This window comes from Saccostrea cucullata, unplaced genomic scaffold (assembly GCF_032062105.1).
Source record: "Saccostrea cucullata isolate Sc308-1 unplaced genomic scaffold, CSIRO_AGI_Scuc_v1 ctg8086, whole genome shotgun sequence".
NCBI classification, from domain to species: domain Eukaryota; kingdom Metazoa; phylum Mollusca; class Bivalvia; order Ostreida; family Ostreidae; genus Saccostrea; species Saccostrea cuccullata.
In genome coordinates this window covers 1-17,816 of record NW_026926952.1, presented here as the reverse complement: position 1 = coordinate 17,816, position 17,816 = coordinate 1, and the positions used below count along the sequence as shown (strand labels likewise).

Below are 17,816 nucleotides of genomic sequence, written 5' to 3'. Positions count from 1 at the left end.
CCTTAAGGGTCTATATAATATACCATATATATAGCAAGACGAACTTCATAAATAAGGTCGGCCAGATTAACAGTCCACGTGTAGAGCATCTCGTACCAACTTATAACCATGTATTCCTTTAAAATCATATATTATACATTTGGCGTTTTGTGCATGCGCCAATATAACTTTACAATGAAAATGGTCAAGCTTGAGCACGATATTCGACCTCTTCAGTGAATTCTTTGTGACGACGCTTGGAAACTCGAGTGACGTACGTGCAAATTCTTCACAGCAACAACTGAACCATAATTTACTATGGCGTGGTAAGAAATGTCTTAAATCCACCACGTTTGATAATCAGTAATCAAATCGGAATCAGACGAATTTATTAATCGGTACATAAAATTTTCTCCATTGGCAGCTTCGAACGGGCTTTTGTCTTTTCTTTTCGCGCCATTCTTTGGCTAAACTGTATCAGTTTAATATCTACAATTCTCTATATCACATTCGTGTCAATTTCTTCTGGCAATGCTGGTAACCCTTGATAAATCTCTGCATCCTAAAAAATAAATAAAAATTAATTTAAAAAAAATCTTTAATTGAGAAAAAAAATTAAATGAATCTTCTCATTGTTACAAAAAGCCATAAAAACTACTATCGTTCGGTGTAATAGATTGAGCCAATTGGATCTTACTGGATTTTTTTTTTGTATTTTTGATATGCTTTGTGGATCCACTCTGTTTCCCTGCTGCAGGTTACAGGCTTTGTTACAAGCTCCTCTCCAACTCTATTAAGGGCCCTGTTCAAAGAATTGCCGCGATATGTGCGCTTCGTTCCTGAAAACGAGGCTTTGGGTCTGGATCCTAATGGGAAACCTACTCTTCCGAGACAGTGTTTTTCTGAATTATAGGCATAGACTTTGAAAACAACCTCTCCTTATTTCGTATGAACTGCCGTTCCAATGGGTTTTCCCACACGTCCTATATGTTATCAATACATCTTTAACAGAAGATTAAAAAATTAATAACAAAGTTCCTTTTGTTTCTTTCAAAATAGGGTTTTTCCTAAAAAATTTATTATAAAACATCTTTCTTGTTTTCTACTATACATACTTGATAATAACTATTAAAATTGTAATGTCTTATTAAGTATATGCAAAATTTTATCAATTCAAATTTTGATTGCTTTGTAAGAACACATGTTTCCTTCTATATATAGATAGTAAATCTATAAATAGATCAGAGAAAAAAATTTACAAAAAAGTATTAACATTCTTAATATTGCTTGGAAATGTTGTTAACATAAGTTCCTAAATGTCTAATGTAATTGATTGATTGTTTGCTATTTAACGTCCCTCTCCAGAATATTTCACTGATATGCAGACGTCACCATTGCCGGTGAAGGGCTGCAAATTTAGGCCAATGCTCGGCACTTAAGGCCTTTGAGCAGGGAGGGATCATTATCGTGCCACACCTGCTGTGACACTGGGCCTCGGTTTATACGGTCTCATCCGAAGGACCGTCCCATTTAGTCGCCTTTTACGACAAGCAAGGGAGTACTGAGGACCTATTCTAACCCGGATCTAATGTGTTATATATATACTATCATAAAATGTTAGTTTGAACGGTGTAACAGCCAGCGCACATATCAACTGAACTAGTCTTACTATATAAGGAAGGTTAGAACAATGAAAACCACAATGGTTGGTGCACCTTGCACAGCAAATTGAAAGTTAGATATACTGTAGACATCCTGCAGAAATACTTTTCATGAAAAAATGTCCCATAATCACACTATTAGGGCTACATCCAAGACATTCCATTTGTTTCAAATCAACTATTGGCTTCTAAATAAGAAACCGAATTTAAATCAAAATAAGTAAACAACTGTATTTAAAAAATATTTTTAAAATACTTTATTTTCCAAGCCAAAACTAAATATACCATTATGTCATTAGTTTATAGTCACAGTATATCAAGAAAAACAATTTAATCCTGCATGTTTAATATTTAGTAACTCATTAACTTCTTCACATTCAATTTCTCTCTATTTCTCTCTCGCACCCTCTCTCTCTTTTAAAAAAAAATAAACATTTCATTGCATTTCCATGAAAAAAATAAAAAAAAAAAAATATGCAAAAATGACCCACTCCAGGATTCGAACCTATGCTTTGGTAAAAGTAATAAAAAAACAATCGATCAGCGTATCCACTAGACCACTTCGGACGCGATAATATATCATGGGTATTTAATGTACACATTTTGCATTACATATGGAGAATATTTTTAATTTAATTTTTGCGTTTTTCAAAAATGTGCCTCATTGAAGAAAGTTCCTCCCTTTTAGTGTATATATCAAAATTATTTTGTTTCAAGGTGGCACTTTTTCACAACAATGGGGATTCCCTATTTAAAAAACGGAAAATCTGCTTTTTTTTGCCATAAGACTAATTTTCACATCATTTAATGGCAAAATGGAAGTCAATACACACCTTCCAAATATTGTTTCTCCTTGTGCTTTATACATTGTTGAATTTGAAAAAAAATAATATGAGTTTCTGCAACATAAAAATTCTTCTTTTAATCTGCAACACATTTAGGGAAAATAACAAAAGAACTGCAACACCCTCTTTGCATTGCATTTTAATTTGAAAAATCTTCATATTTATGTCTCAACAGGAAGGGTTCTTAATTAATTTTTAAATACAGATGTTATCCTCATCATAGCTAAGTAATACTTATTTAAAATACTATATACTAGGATAAAATCTTTTGACTCCATGCTTAAAAATTTCGGAACCCCTTTCCTTGTTAATACCGTAGCGTCAGGGTAGCGACAACAACAAGAAGAGTTTTGAGTATCTTGTAGGCCTTTTTTCTATTGAAATCTCAATATTATTGAAGAATTCAATGACGTAAATACATTGAACGAGGGTCGTTTGGTTTCCTTTGTTCGTAAGATGTCGGTATTTTTCCTCTTATAAGCGTCTCAAATACTTTATGACAGTTGTAAACAAAGCTTAGTGTAGGACACGTGCACATGTGGAATTTGTATTTAAGCATTTCTCTATATGGCATATAGGGATACAAAATTTGTGCTTAAATTCCCACGAGTTGTTTTCTTGTTCAGATAAGAAGCAGAGGAGATTGGAATACTGAACATGTGGATATCTTGTCTGCAATTTGTATACAATTCGTTTATATTGCCCCATTGATCTCTTCAAAATGGATTGTGCCTTGGTAGACTTTTCTTTAAGGCTGTACAAAGAATTGTCGGAGGGGAGTGACAATTTGTTCCTGTCTCCGTACAGCGTGTCGGCCGCCTTAATGTTAACCATGCTGGGCACCAAAGGGAAATCGAAGGCTCAAATTAAACAAATTAAACAAGTTTTGGGTCTCTCTGGTATTCAAGCCTTACAAAGGGCTACACTCTAATCTGACGGGAAAATCTTAGGAAGGGGCTCAGCTGGCCATTGCGAACCGAATATTTTCCAAATCAGGACTGGATATCAGAGAGGCCTTCAAAAAGAAATAGTCAGAGTATTACAACAGCGAGATCGAACTGGTAGACTTTGTAGGAAAACCGGAGGGGTCTAGAACCAGAATTAACACGTGGGTTGAAGAACAGACTTATAATAAAATAAAGGATCTAATCCCGGCAGGAGGAATTAACCCCCTTCCCCGCAGTCACGCATTTTAACGCATATATCATTTCCTATTTCTAACGCAAAATCACGCATATACCGTTTCCCCGCAATCACGCATTTTCACGCACTTTAAAAAGTTCATTTAATCTTTAACTTAATGCCAATTTCCTTCTATTTCATAATTGAAAAAATCTCATAAAATAAGAAAAGTTATTTTTGTATTTTAAAAAATATAACGTCATAATATTATTTACGCTAAACTTTAGAGAAAAGTGTACCAAGCTAAAAGGTGCTTGCGGGGAAATGGTAATTTTCTATTTCTATGACGTGGATATTAAGTGCATGTTGCATAAGAGTTCTTAAAGTTGTAGAGAGTTAATGCCCTGTCTTTGATTGTCCTAACAAACGCTATTTACTTTAAAGGCAACCGGGAAAATGCATTTCAGTCATCAAAAACAAAACCTGAAACTGAAATGGTTGATATGATGCATATGGAAGAGAATGGATTGCTAATCAGTGTTTCTGAGCCCCTGGACTGCAAAGTGTTGAATCTTCCATACAAAAGAAAGAAACTGAGTATGCTTATATTACTGCCAAATAAAATAGATGGGTTGTTCAAAGTAGAATCAAACCTCTCTTCCCAAACTCTTCATAAAATAACGAAAACATTTTCTACAATAGACGTGAATGTCTCCATTCCAAAATTTAAAATGAAGAGTTCGTTCGATCTCGATAAAGTTCTTACAAAAATGTCGGTCAAAAGCTATAGAGAGCTTATGTTTCTGTTATAAAAATCCGACTCAAAATAAAATTTTCTGGTTCTGATTCTGATACCAAAATTTTTACCACTGAAGCAGATTTCAGGGCAATGATAAAAAATCCACCACAAGATATTTTTTTTTTCTGACGTCATTCACAAAGCATTCATTAAAATGCACGAGGAAGGTACGGAAGCTGCGGCGGCAACGGTTATGAAGCATATATTCTGCTCGGCATTGCCGAAAGTGACGTTTAAGGCTGACCACCCCGTTTTTGTTCCTTCTAAGGGAGAACTCTACCGAAACAGTGTTATAAGTCGTTTTAATAAACCAAGTTAAGAAAGTAACGGATAAACAATGACTTTGTCGGCATATTCAATTCATCATTGAGTCAAATGCCGACTGACATTTTTCATACTAATTTTTAGTACAATATTTATACACTAAATTGACGACAAATTCGACCGTTACTTCCCGAACATGACAAGGAGCATACGATGGGTATGACCGGTTGGCAGGGGATGCCCACTCCTTCATGAAACCTGATACAACCTTTGATGTTTTGGAGGTCCGTGATTTCTCTGTTCCTGGATCTGTATTTCAATCTGATAATACACAGCCATGTAATAAAAGCCTCTTTTGTTATTCGCATTCTTACAAAGCCCCAGCAATCTGTTTCTACCAGATTTCAACCCTATTGAGTATGCATTGGATAGAATAGATTGGAATATTTTGCCAAAGACAATAGCATCCCCAGGCTTTGCAACAGCTGATCTACATGTAAGCTCTGCATTTACGTTGGGATAGCATTCTGTATGCTTTATTGCATTCATTTACTCTGCAGTTTACATCAGAAAGATACTTGAATTTCCGATTGAATGATATCTATATTGTTTTGGAGACTAGGTCTTCCAACAATCTATTCGAATTCCCATTGGTTCAAATTGCACCCCGATATAAGCAGACCTATTTGTATTATTATACCATCATCTTCTAATATAATATACTAGCTGAAATCCCGCGCAAGCGCGGGGAATTTTTTTTTTTACTGCTAACGGCTATAACTATTTTCCAAAAACTATCTGAGATTTATTATACAGGAATAGGCATAAAGCATGACGAAATACCGGTACTTCAAAATTCTACAATTAGTATAGGAGGAGAAATAAATGATTATGAGAAATAAACCCCTTTTTGTTGTTTTTCTTACTTCTACAAATATCATTTTCATTTAAGGCCTTTTCTGCTTACATGTTATAAACCAAGTTGAACTTTATTCTGTACGTTTTACATGCACGGATCTAGAGGGTGTCCTCCGGACCCACCCCCCCCCCTTGGAAATTGCAGAGTTATTTTATGTATATACTAAACCAAGTAAAAGTGACCTTGGACACCCCTCCCAGAAAAAAATCCTTCCTCGAAAACACTCAGATCTATGTGGTATTGGTATGAAAGTCAGAATCATTGAAAGTCATTCGCTACACCTTACCCCAACCCACGAAATAGGTTTTTTTTATTTGTTTGTCAAGAAATTTCTGGAATGGAATTTTTTTGACTGGGGTGGACCCCCCTTTTGGAAAAAAAATCTGGACCCGCACTTTGTTGTACTATCTTATACATTATGTACTACAGGTGCTCATTGGCATTTTCTCTTAATAAATTAGAAACTTTATTTAAATATAGTTTGAGCTATATTATTGCTTATTATACTTCAGATGATCTGTTTCCATTTACGTCAAGGATAAGAGAATGAATGTACACAATTTACTATATTTACTATAATTTTCATATATTATCAGCATTTTAAAATATTGAAAATAGCTTTGTTTTTATCCCATGTACATACTGGCATAAAAGGTATAAATATTTTTTTTCAAAAATACTGTATGTAGAATACTCATCAAAGAACACATTAAAATATTTAAAAGTCAAAATTGTACCATTTTAAATGTCTACACAAATAAACATGGCCATTTATCGACATTTTTTTTTATAAAACATTTGCACAGCTTACCAAGATATATTCATAAACTCACTGTGTTACCAATTTTTTTTACATTTATTTCCATGTCCATTCATGATAAACAATCGCCTCGATTTTCTTTTTTAAATCGGGTTCGATGCCAACTGACTTTCTAGAACTTTTTAATTCTTCGATCACACAAATTTGAAATACAAACAATCAAAAATCACAAGCTAAACAAGGGATAAATTTTGTGAAAATCTTTTTAAGAAGTTAATGAAAGATAGAGAAAGGAGAGGGGGATAGATAAAAAGAAAGGGTTCTTAAAATTCAGAAAATATAATAGCTATTATTTTAAAAAAAATTAGGTTCTAACAATTTTTCAACATTTTCCTGCCAGTGTTGTATTGGATTTTGTTTATAAATTTACCAATTGAAAAAAAATTAATCTCTAATCAAAGCAAACTTACCGGTTTCTTTTATACAAAATCTATTCTCCAATCTCCAACCAAAATTCTTCGACTCAGACATATGGAACAAAATGATGATCAATACTTTCAATATCAGTATCACAGAAGGAACATATTGGTGAATCAATTAAGTTTGATTTATATAGATAATTTAAAAAAAATTATGTAAAATTTAAAATTGTAATAATTGAAATTTAGATTTTTGCGTTGTTTTAAATTATAGTATAACTCAAATATTGTCCCATGATGTTTCACAAAATTTTTCTACTTCTTTTCTTAATTTTATAACTTTGTATTTTTTATTAAGGAATTTTACATATCTTTACACCCTTTTATACTCTTAAGAAAAACTCTGATACTACTTTGAATTGGTGGTCTGGAAAGTTGGAGTTGTTTTGTGATCTTTAATACAAACTAGTCTCTTTCTAATAACAGTTCTTAGTCCAACATATTCAATAAATATTGTTTTTACTTTGAGGTTATTTTGAATATGATTAAAACTATAAACATTTCCATTTAAGACATTTTGTCTTAATTTTACAGGAAATAAGGCTTTAAGCATTCATATTAATTTTTGCATATTTTTTAAAAAGAATTTAGCTGTCTGTTTACAACGTGTTAACTAAGGGCTTTTTATACTACTTGCTGTGTAATGAATTGTCTCAGGTTTTAGGGATATTGCGGTGTTTAAATGATAGTTACAGTGCGATCACATGATCAGTATCAATGTTAGATGTTTAACCTGCAAGAGGTTGTGCAAGCTGTAATTTGTGAAGCAAAGCATACCCACAACCACCCCGTTCAACCGCCCTATTGGTGGCACTCTGATTGCTTGTAGTCTCTGTATGAAAGATGTTCCTCGCATTTGGTTTTGCCGTTGTCTTCCAATTCTACCAAATGAATGTTCCTCAATTATTCCTGCTGTCCTTACAAAGTCAAGTTTATCCTATGCTACAAGCACAAGGTCAATCAAAGGCGTTTGCTTTCCATTGTGAGCGACCTAGGAGTACTATTGATTTAGCTTGTCACCGGCTCAAGTCTTCTTTCATTTATAACATCCTTAATGATCCGCCTGCGTTCGTTGCATTTGTTTCGCGTTTTGCCTCAATATTTATTTTATAAAGGAGCATTGATGTCAACGAGAATAATAATAGGTCCATGTGAACTATAAGTGTCATACAGCTATTCTACATGCTCAGCACTAATCTGTATTCTTCTAGACTTGAGTTAGTGGACGGTTATAGGACACCGATTATACATCTGACGACTACCGCGTACACGATCACTACAATGAAGTTCGACTGAGAATACAGGTAATCCATGTCGCTACAAAATTGCCATAGCTCCAAAATTTGTAGACGGGCTCTTATTTCTGGTTTAATGAATATGCGCTTGTCGCAAATACCGTATGCATTAAAACTAGAGTCAATACAGTCAAGAAAATGGATTTGCTCCGGAAGAGGTTTGTGCACTACAGTAATAAAAATATTAGTGTCGTTAAAGTCTTGACAGATATGTTGTACCTTACATGATACATCTGAAGTTCCAGGATTACTAGTATCTGGATACTAGCTAACGCTTATATAACAGCTGTGAGACACTTAACCATTATACGTATTGTGGTGACGTTGGCGTGAGTATTGGGATTGCCAGGGTCTTATAATTACTTCTATGCCACTTGGTGAAAAACCTTGCTGTAAAGCTTTCTCGTTATCCTCTACTCTAACACTAACTCTAAGTGTATATTTGTTCTGTTTCCAAAGTTTCAAAACTGCTATCTGCGTAATATACACGTTACGAACTTCTGCGTACTCTTTGATTGAATCCATAGCCACGTCAATTACTCCGCCTGCATGTCCGTTTCACTCTATGATCTTGTGTAAGTCCCCGAAAAACGTCGCTTTCATTGCTATTTTGAAAGTTTTTGTTCGCGTGGTTCGTGGTATGTGTGGGATATCGTTTGTTGTGGTTCTGATATTCTTGTTCTTTTAGTATGTTCATAGCTTATTAGAAATGTCACTTTCGACACGATGCGTATGACTATCAGTATCCTGAAGAGAAACTATTTTCTCAGTTTGCCCATCATTTAGGGACTTCTTCACTTCCGCATGTCACTGGACGATTTCACACATATGAGCTAGAAAAGAAAGCCAAAATTCATAGTTGAAAACCAAGCATCAAGATCCTTGAGTATTTTATTATTTTGTTCTTTAAGTTTACTTATTTCTTTATCTTTCTATTGCACTGGTTAGCGTAGAGTTTGTTCTTCTTTTATTGACGTTTCGTTTTGTTTCTTGAATGCTTCTGATAATTCACTTGTTTATCAGAATTTTTCACGAAACCCCACACTAATACTTTTTTTAGGAATGTCAGTAACAGGGGTTTCGGTCAAGCAAACAGGTGAGTTGTTCATCGTTCCACTGAATTGGCTATTGTTACTTTGACGAAAACGCACGATCAACCCTTTTGGGCTTAGCTGCGTATTTTCATTGACACTGTATATGCTTTTAAAGAATGTGTGATAGCTATTTTGGGATCTCTCTTTGTTGATTTCACTAAAAAACTTCTTTTCTTTTCCAATAACACTGCACAGCCGTTATTTCCGAAGCTTGTACGTTATCTCAGATCTTCAGCACGTAGATTACTTAAATCAAAATGTGTGCACAGGTGATATTTCTCTAATTTTCGTGTAATAATCATAATTTTTATAATTTGATTTTATTCAAATTTATTCTAAACAACTGAAAATAGGCCAATCTGATAAGAATTTTTGAAATCAATTAATAAAAAAGCAACAACAATTGATTTTTTTCGGCCATTGCTGACAAAACTTAAATGAAAAGTATTACACATGTACATGTATATAACATTTTTCCATTTTCTTGCAAACACTTTATTCAGATACAAAATTAAGATATCTATTATGTTTTTTTTTTTTTTTTTTTTTTAAAATTGAAACATTACAGCTATTACAACTTCAGGACAAAAGGTGAGTCTAGGCATAATTTTAGAAATGCGTGCCTGCTAGAGTAATAGTCAAGGAAAATCTAAATGAGTAGATTTCATCGAGATAATTTTAAAGCATGCACTGATTATTTTCAAATCTGAATTTAACGAGGCTGAGTCTAATTTTTTCTGCCCTAGGGATTTTGATAATTTTTTGATAAGTAATTTTTACTGTTACATGTATATTTATTGTTTGAAGATTAAAAAAATCGAATGTTTATCATCCTTATTTCTTGAGGGGGCATCTCAAAAGTTGTCAAATTTTACTATTGGACCCTACGGGATTTTGTTGGAAAAGCAGCAAATTCTCACATTTTCCCCAGATTTTTTGTATTTCTGCCCTAGAGATTTCTTTTTCATTCAAGGAGATGAAAGTTATTGTGAAAAGTCACCAAACTGCGAAATTTCAAAAAAATTCACCATCTAGTTTGCTCTAGGAATGAATAACTATGTTTATTTTACAATGCCCAATACCTCTAAAATTGCCATATTACGGTATAATACATATCAGTGCAGATGAATTATCGACGCATATGATTTTTTCAGTTAAAAAATAGCAATATTTAGATTGCCAGTATGCTTCTTTGAATGTTCTGTCATTAGTTTTTAGTATAATATCCATGGACGTTTTGAACATACAAGCAAGTCATGCGTAATTCTTACGCGTTATGCAATGCTTACAAAATCCGAAAATGGTGACGTCATGAGTGCCATTTCAACGTTTTTTATTAATGATTTTCGTAAGATCACATTTTCAGACCAGTAGGGGTTACAGATAGTTTCAATTTTGTATGAAAATCAAAATATTTGGAAAAAGTGTACTTTGCACAAATGAATGCATGAAATCAAAAAGCTGCACAAAGTCATGCGCACTCGAATTAGACTCGGCCTCGTTAATGCAAATCGTGTTTTTAACTAAGAATAATTAGGTAAATACTACTATAAAGATACTTTACCTTGAAGTTTTTTTAAAACCCATAATCGGTTATGTATAACCCCGTCTGATAATCTTATATATCGTATCTAGGTCTATGACGTAAGTTCTCGCGAGACTTCTTTTCTAAAAATAGTTTCAGGTAACCAGGAAGGTAGAAAGCTAAAAACCAGCTTTCGTTTTATTTTCCATTAAATTAAAGTCAGAAGGGTTCGCTATAACGATAACATTATATTGGTAAGTTGTGTGTTGATATTTTTTATTTCACCTGGGTCTTTCTTTAAAATATCCATTTTGATATTTTTCCTCAAACTCGATAGGTCAAAAACCAAAATATATGCACACTCTCTGTACCATCACCTCGACATTTAGATATATTGACTACGTGTTGTCAAATAACAACAGTAATATTAATTTTCATTCTTTGGGCGATACGAAATAAAAGATACAACGAAGTCTGAAACATCTCTTCATAATTAGATATTTTATCAAAAAAAGACTTTAATGGTTATTTAACTACTAAGCGTTTTTAATAAAAGTGATGAATCAAATTCATAATTGTCAACTTCCCTTACTTATGCTCCAGTATATTTTCATCACGTGCATATGGCGTTTATATCTCTCAGTGATAAGCAATAACGTTTTATACATGTATGTATGAACGATTTCTTAAACGAGGTAAACTATTGACAGACAAGAATTGTTGGTTTACACACTTTCTAAAAGTTATGTCCCTTGGCCACAATCTTTACGGAAAGCCCACAAAATCCTAAAAGTAGCCTTTGTAGTTCTGAGGTTTGTAATTTTGTCATTTGACTGGAAAATAATATTTGCATAGTGTATGCTGATTGCCCCAAGGTGGGGCGACCCACACATTTATAAAAAAAAAAAATAAAACCCAGTGGATTACAAAAATCTGTCATATGAAAACGTACGGCCTTTCTAAATTTAAAGACGTACAACACACTGGGGGAGATAACTCTTGTGATTTCAATTGAACTTTTGACGTGACGTCAAACTGAACGTCAATAATTTAGCGTCAAAATGACGAGTAAAACGATCCCGATGTATATCAATCATAAAAGAAAAATGGGATATCGGGCTTGGTTGTGATTATGAGTACCATACTCAATCCATAAGGTTTTTTTTTATTAACCCGATTAAACTCCGTAAAAAGCAAGACACAAAATACCATCCCTTAATATTTATTTCATTTCATTTGCAATTGTATTCTTGATCAAGGCGCAGCATTTTTTTTTATTTTTCTTTAAATTTTATTTTACATTGCAGAAATTCTCATTATGTACAATTGGCTATATAACATTCCGATTAATGGTCTTTAATTATTATAATTTGTGCATTTACGATCATATCAATACTGTCTTTTCTTCTTTAATTAAAAAAAGAACAATAAACAAACAAAAAACTTTTATAAACAATGCAAAATCGATGTTGTTCTCAGATCCTTACTGATCAAAGTGGAACGACTCTGAAAATGTGGGCGATGTTTTTTTCCTCCTTTTATACACGGTTTTCCGCATACACAGAATCAAATACATTTACAGCAAGACCTGATGAATCCGAGAATTGAATACTATATACACCTAATACACACAATGTAAGTATAGAATTGAAAAGAATTTTAACCAGTACTGAAATTATCTGAACTTATGAATATCCTGTTGCAGGAAATCATTTGACTTTCTTTCACTGTCACTCAACAATGTCGGTTCGCATTTCCTCGAATCAAAACAAAACGTAGCCTATAAGATTTTTAAAAATATCAATGTGCGCATGAATATAAATTAAAGTAGATGAAGATTTTGGTGTTTGATATTTTGAAGTTAAAATGGACGGAATTTTCATTTTAACTTTAAAAGCAACGACATTGAAAGAATGCGTACAATATCGTGAGGGGTGTATATGTATGCAAATGTCGACGTATCCCCACCGTCACACACTGTCTCGTTTGAAATACTGACATGAAAGAAACTATAATTTTTCCATTTATATCACAGAAGAGTGGAACATACACCATTTTTTTAAATAAATAAAACTGAAGAAATAAATTAAAAAATCAACATATTCAACATAAGTTGAATTCGTATCCAGGTTTCATGTGATATGGAATGCATAACGCATACATAATTATATGGGCTAAACACTAAAATCTTTCAGTATTTTTTTTCCTGATACATATAAAAACCAGTAGTCAATATTTATTCTGCATTCATGAATTCAAAAACTAATGCATACCTCAGGGATTCAAATGACAAAATATCTGCACTGTAAACGACGTTTTGTCAAACGCTAATGGTCTGCGGCGCAAAAAAGGAAGAGGTGGGGGTGGAGGGGTGTTCAAAAATTGCCTAAAAATCAACATTTAAATACGTTTTACATATGAGAACTTTGATACAGTGTATATGTAAGTTAATATATTTTTGAAGCAAAAGCAATATTCCAATTTGATTGTTTTAAAATGTGTATTTGTAGATTCATATAACAAAGTGATCGACCCCCGTCCCAAAGACGCGTGGGAACGTGATTTATTGAGAAAGGGGGAGGGGGTATTTTTCCGCTATTAAATCAAAACTGGTCGTACAAAAATTATTCAAAAAATTATGAAGGTTACTTTTACTAACAGCTACCTAAAGAAAGTTTTTTTTACCAAAATTAAACGACAGGTTTTTTTCACAATAAATTTTGAAATTGAAAAAAACACAATTTTCAAGGTTTAGATAATTCATGGTTTTTCAGTTTAAGGTCTTTAGAATTTTTTTTTTGATGATATGTTTATCAAAAAGATGACTATGATTTTGTGTTAAATGGTTAAAGGAATAAGTCAATGAAATTTGACAGTTATAGCTAATCTGGATTTTTTGAAAATCAAGGCTTAAGTAGTTCATTGATTCAAAATTTTCTCTCCTCGTAAACAACTAAAGGGGGGTAACTTTTGGAATTTCCTGTCCCAAAACCACTCGAACGATTTTGTCTTAAATGTGCATACACACAGTAGATATAGGTAGTATAAGGGGTCTAGCCGGGTGGGTCAACTGAGTGCACTTTTAGGGCTGGGGTGATAGGGGGTTCAAGAGAGTGCACTTTTGGGGCTGGGGGGGATAGGGGGTTCAACACAGTGCACTTTTGGGGCTGGGGGATAGGGGGTTCAAGAGAGTGCACTTTTGGGCCTGAGGGGATAGGGGGTTCAACACAGTGCACTTTTGGGGCTGGGGGATAGGGGGTTCAACAGAGTGCAGATTAGGCGGGTCTGTGGGGGATAGGGAGTTCAACTCAATACAGTCCTTGGGGGATAAGTGGTTCAATTCATTACATAGCCCCCTAAATACGGGGTGTGTTTACACTGTGTTTACATTATACTATATACGCTGCTACTACTACCTGTTGCGTCATCTTTTTTATACCTGTTGCATCATCTTTTTTATACCTGTTGCATCATCTTTTTATACCTGTTGCATCATCTTTTTATACCTGTTGGATCTGTAAGAACCGTGTGCAAAAAAAATTAGGGTCGTGTGCAAAAAATAGGTTGGACTAACTTTTTGATCGTACTGTGTACGTTTCTGTACACTGTCTAGACAGCGATCTACCTATGCAGTGTGACGTCATAAGCTTGCCAGGGACGTCATGTTAGCCCTTCACAAGTCGCGATGGCTACTTATTTTGACACAACAATACAGACGTTCACAGCGCTGGAGATTTCATGTAAACAACTATTTCAGTACCAAAACTTCTGAACAGGTGAATCCTGGATCAGCCTAGATGATATTTCACTGGATTATTTATAGTATGAATAATTCTATACTGAGTAACCGGGTTACCTGGTAAGTTTTAACAAACTTTTCTTCATACATTTTCTATGAAGGTCATATTTGTATTTATCCATTATTACAGTGTTATATACTTAATGTTTATTACATTTATATAAACACTGCACTTATTTACCCTAAAATACTCTAGGACACTAAGAGATTCTCAAAATGCTGATAAATCTTTTTGCTTGATTTATGATTATATTGTCTCAGATTCCTTTTATTGGATCAGTATTCTAAATATTCTTATGGGGAGACTGATGGCATATCTTATAAAATCCAAATTCTGATACATGCCTTTACAATAAATAAAGTGATATTCTCAGTTGTTATTTCTAATATATCTCTATGAATCTTTAATCACAGTGACCAAAAGAATGATATGGAGATAATCACTCAGATCATATTATGCCAATAAGTCTTTTCTCTTAGATAGATCTTTTTTAATGAAATAAACAGAATCTTTTAGTTTTCTTTGTCACTCATACTTTTACATTCTGGTGCAACAGTGGCCCAGTGAAAGTGGGAAAAACTCAGTCTGAGAATCTCTTTAAATTTATAACATGTGTGTCCTCCCCCTTTTTTAAACCTTCATGTATATACATGTATGTATTTTATTTAGTCAGTGATTTCAAAAATCTACATGTAAAATATATATTGAGTACATTATAAGTAAATGTACATGATTTAAAAACCCTGGATATTCTGACATACTGATGGTGACATCAGTTATTTAAAAGAGTAATTGTTTATGTAAAATTTTGTTTATATGAATGTAAATGGGGTATTTATCCTCAGTTTATGTGAGGTGTAATCTGCATTTAACCCAGAGTGCATTTAATATTTCTATGAAAGGACATTCTTTGATTATATTTAAATAAGGAAAGATAGTCACTAAATTTTGGTAAAATACATGGTATCTTTTTTTAAAACATTCCTGTCCAGTGTTTATCTATATATTATTACTTTACTTATATTGTAAAATGAGGTTAAAATGTATAATCACTGAATTGTATAATCTTTTCAGGATCAGCTGAGATGTTGTTTTTCCTGGATTATTTAATGGATATAGGCTTATTGGGCATATAATTTGATATCTGGTAAATCTGTATTGTTTTTGTTTACATTTCCTGTGAAGGTCATCTTTGCATTTAAGCATGATTAAATGGTTTAATCTAATAACTGTGTAATACTGATGTGATCTGATATCTCTAACATTCATATAAGCAGAGTCTTATTAGCCTAAAATATACTAAGGAATCTTCAGAATGTTAATAAGTCCTATTCCATGCATTGTGATATAATGTCATAATTCATTATGTCAGTTACCCATGGAATTCAGACTTACCAAATTGTGATCTATAAGGAATGTAATAAAAGAAAAAGTAAGAATCTACAAAAGGTTTATCCTTGTTTAGATTTTAAATATGTGCTATTTATGGCATATATAATCCTTTCATTTTCACTGTTGTTTCTTAGTAATGAGCTTTTCAAAAAATGTAGGACTATGTTTGTTTGTTTGTTTGTTTTTTTTTTTTTTTTGTAAACTGTACTGACAGGTATTAAACAAAATTGAATATGCTGTTAAGAGAAAGTCTGTTAGTGTCTACACATTACTCTGATAATCATTTTTATTTGTGAGATTTATACAGTAACTATACTTTTTTGTTATCTAAAGATTACATGATGAACTTTTCTCATCTGGAGTAAATGTGGAAACAATTTTTTTTTAGTAATTATTAAATACAAATATTCTCATGAACTTTTTAACACTGTATTTAAACATGTATTGTTTCATGTAGTATTGTGTCACATTTAAAAATGGTTCTACAGTCATCAACATGGGAGATAAATGTTTTGTTCCTATACTCAAGAAAAAATCATTATCTTTTTTGGTATTGTATTTAAACATGCATTGTTTCGTGCAGTACTGTGTCATATTAACAAAATGATTTTATTTTCTGCAGTCCTCAACATGGAAGATATGATTTATTCCTATCCATCTATAATCAATTCTCTATGAAGTTCAGCCTGTCTACTCTTCCTTTGGAAATACAGTCAGTCAACCAACATAGAAACAAACTTGAAGGTAAAGTTTCAATGAGATACAATTTTAATTTTTATTTATTTATTTATTTATTTATATATTTTTTAACATATGCATGTTTATATTTTTGAATTGATAAGTAAATGATATATTTGAATAAAAAGGACTTGGTGGTCATTGTCATGTTTAACTGTATTGATATCCTTTAGAAGAAGAAGAAAAGGCATAAAAATTTATAATCAAATTTTAAAACTAAAATGTATGAAATTTTTCCTTGCCGAATGATAGTTAACAGCTGAAGATAGCATATCTATAGAATAAGTTAAATATGGCTTATTTGTTAACCCACAGCTTCCTAAATAGCATAGTCGGTAAAGATAGGAAGTTTTGACTTCAATTGCTGATGAATTCTGAATTTTCCATTTAATATTAACATTATATCAAAGGGAGAGAATACTATAATGTGGCTCATTAGGATGACCAGAAAAGAAATCTTAATGACCCTCTTGACTATGTATAAAGACTGTAACCTTATAACTGATGTAAGATGATCTGATTGTGTGGAAATAAAATTTCCTGGGTTCATATGCATGAAAAATCTAGGAATTTTTCATAAGTATTATACTTATTCCCATATCAAATTGCTTAACTAAGAAACATACTATTAGTTTCATGCATAAAAATTCTAATTGCCTTACTTAGTGCATCTTACCAAAGCATATTACTTCTTGCTTAAAATAAAACGTCACAATGGTGTGACGTCATTGCGGGTTTTGACGATATTGAATCTCCCGTTTTACGTCATCATCATCGTCTGAATATGGCAGAGAAGAAACGTAAACCGAACTGGACAATGGAAGAATGTTTACATCTAACACGTTTATTTAACGATAATAAGAAAATTTTGAGGGCTAAATTCGGCGCCGGAGTGACCAATCAAAAGAAGAGGGAAGTATGGAAATCTATTACTGAAGCAATTAATGCAGCCAACCCTTCAACCGTCCGGACTATAGAAGAAGTCGAAAAGAAGTGGCATAACATCCACATGAAGGGGAGGGGAGAAATTTCTGATTTTAGAAGAAGCTTGCAAAAAACAGGTTCGTGAAATGCTTGGTATGCTTGTTATTTCAGCCATGTTGTTTACCGTACCTAAGATACAAGTGATACAAGTAAAATTGAT

The 17,816-nt window shown here is 32.9% G+C and overlaps 1 pseudogene; it reads left to right on the top strand.

Annotated features, from left to right (window-relative positions):
• Positions 1-3,206: 3,206 nt before the first annotated feature.
• On the top strand, positions 3,207-4,702 carry LOC134273022 (leukocyte elastase inhibitor-like; annotated as a pseudogene).
• Positions 4,703-17,816: the final 13,114 nt, after the last annotated feature.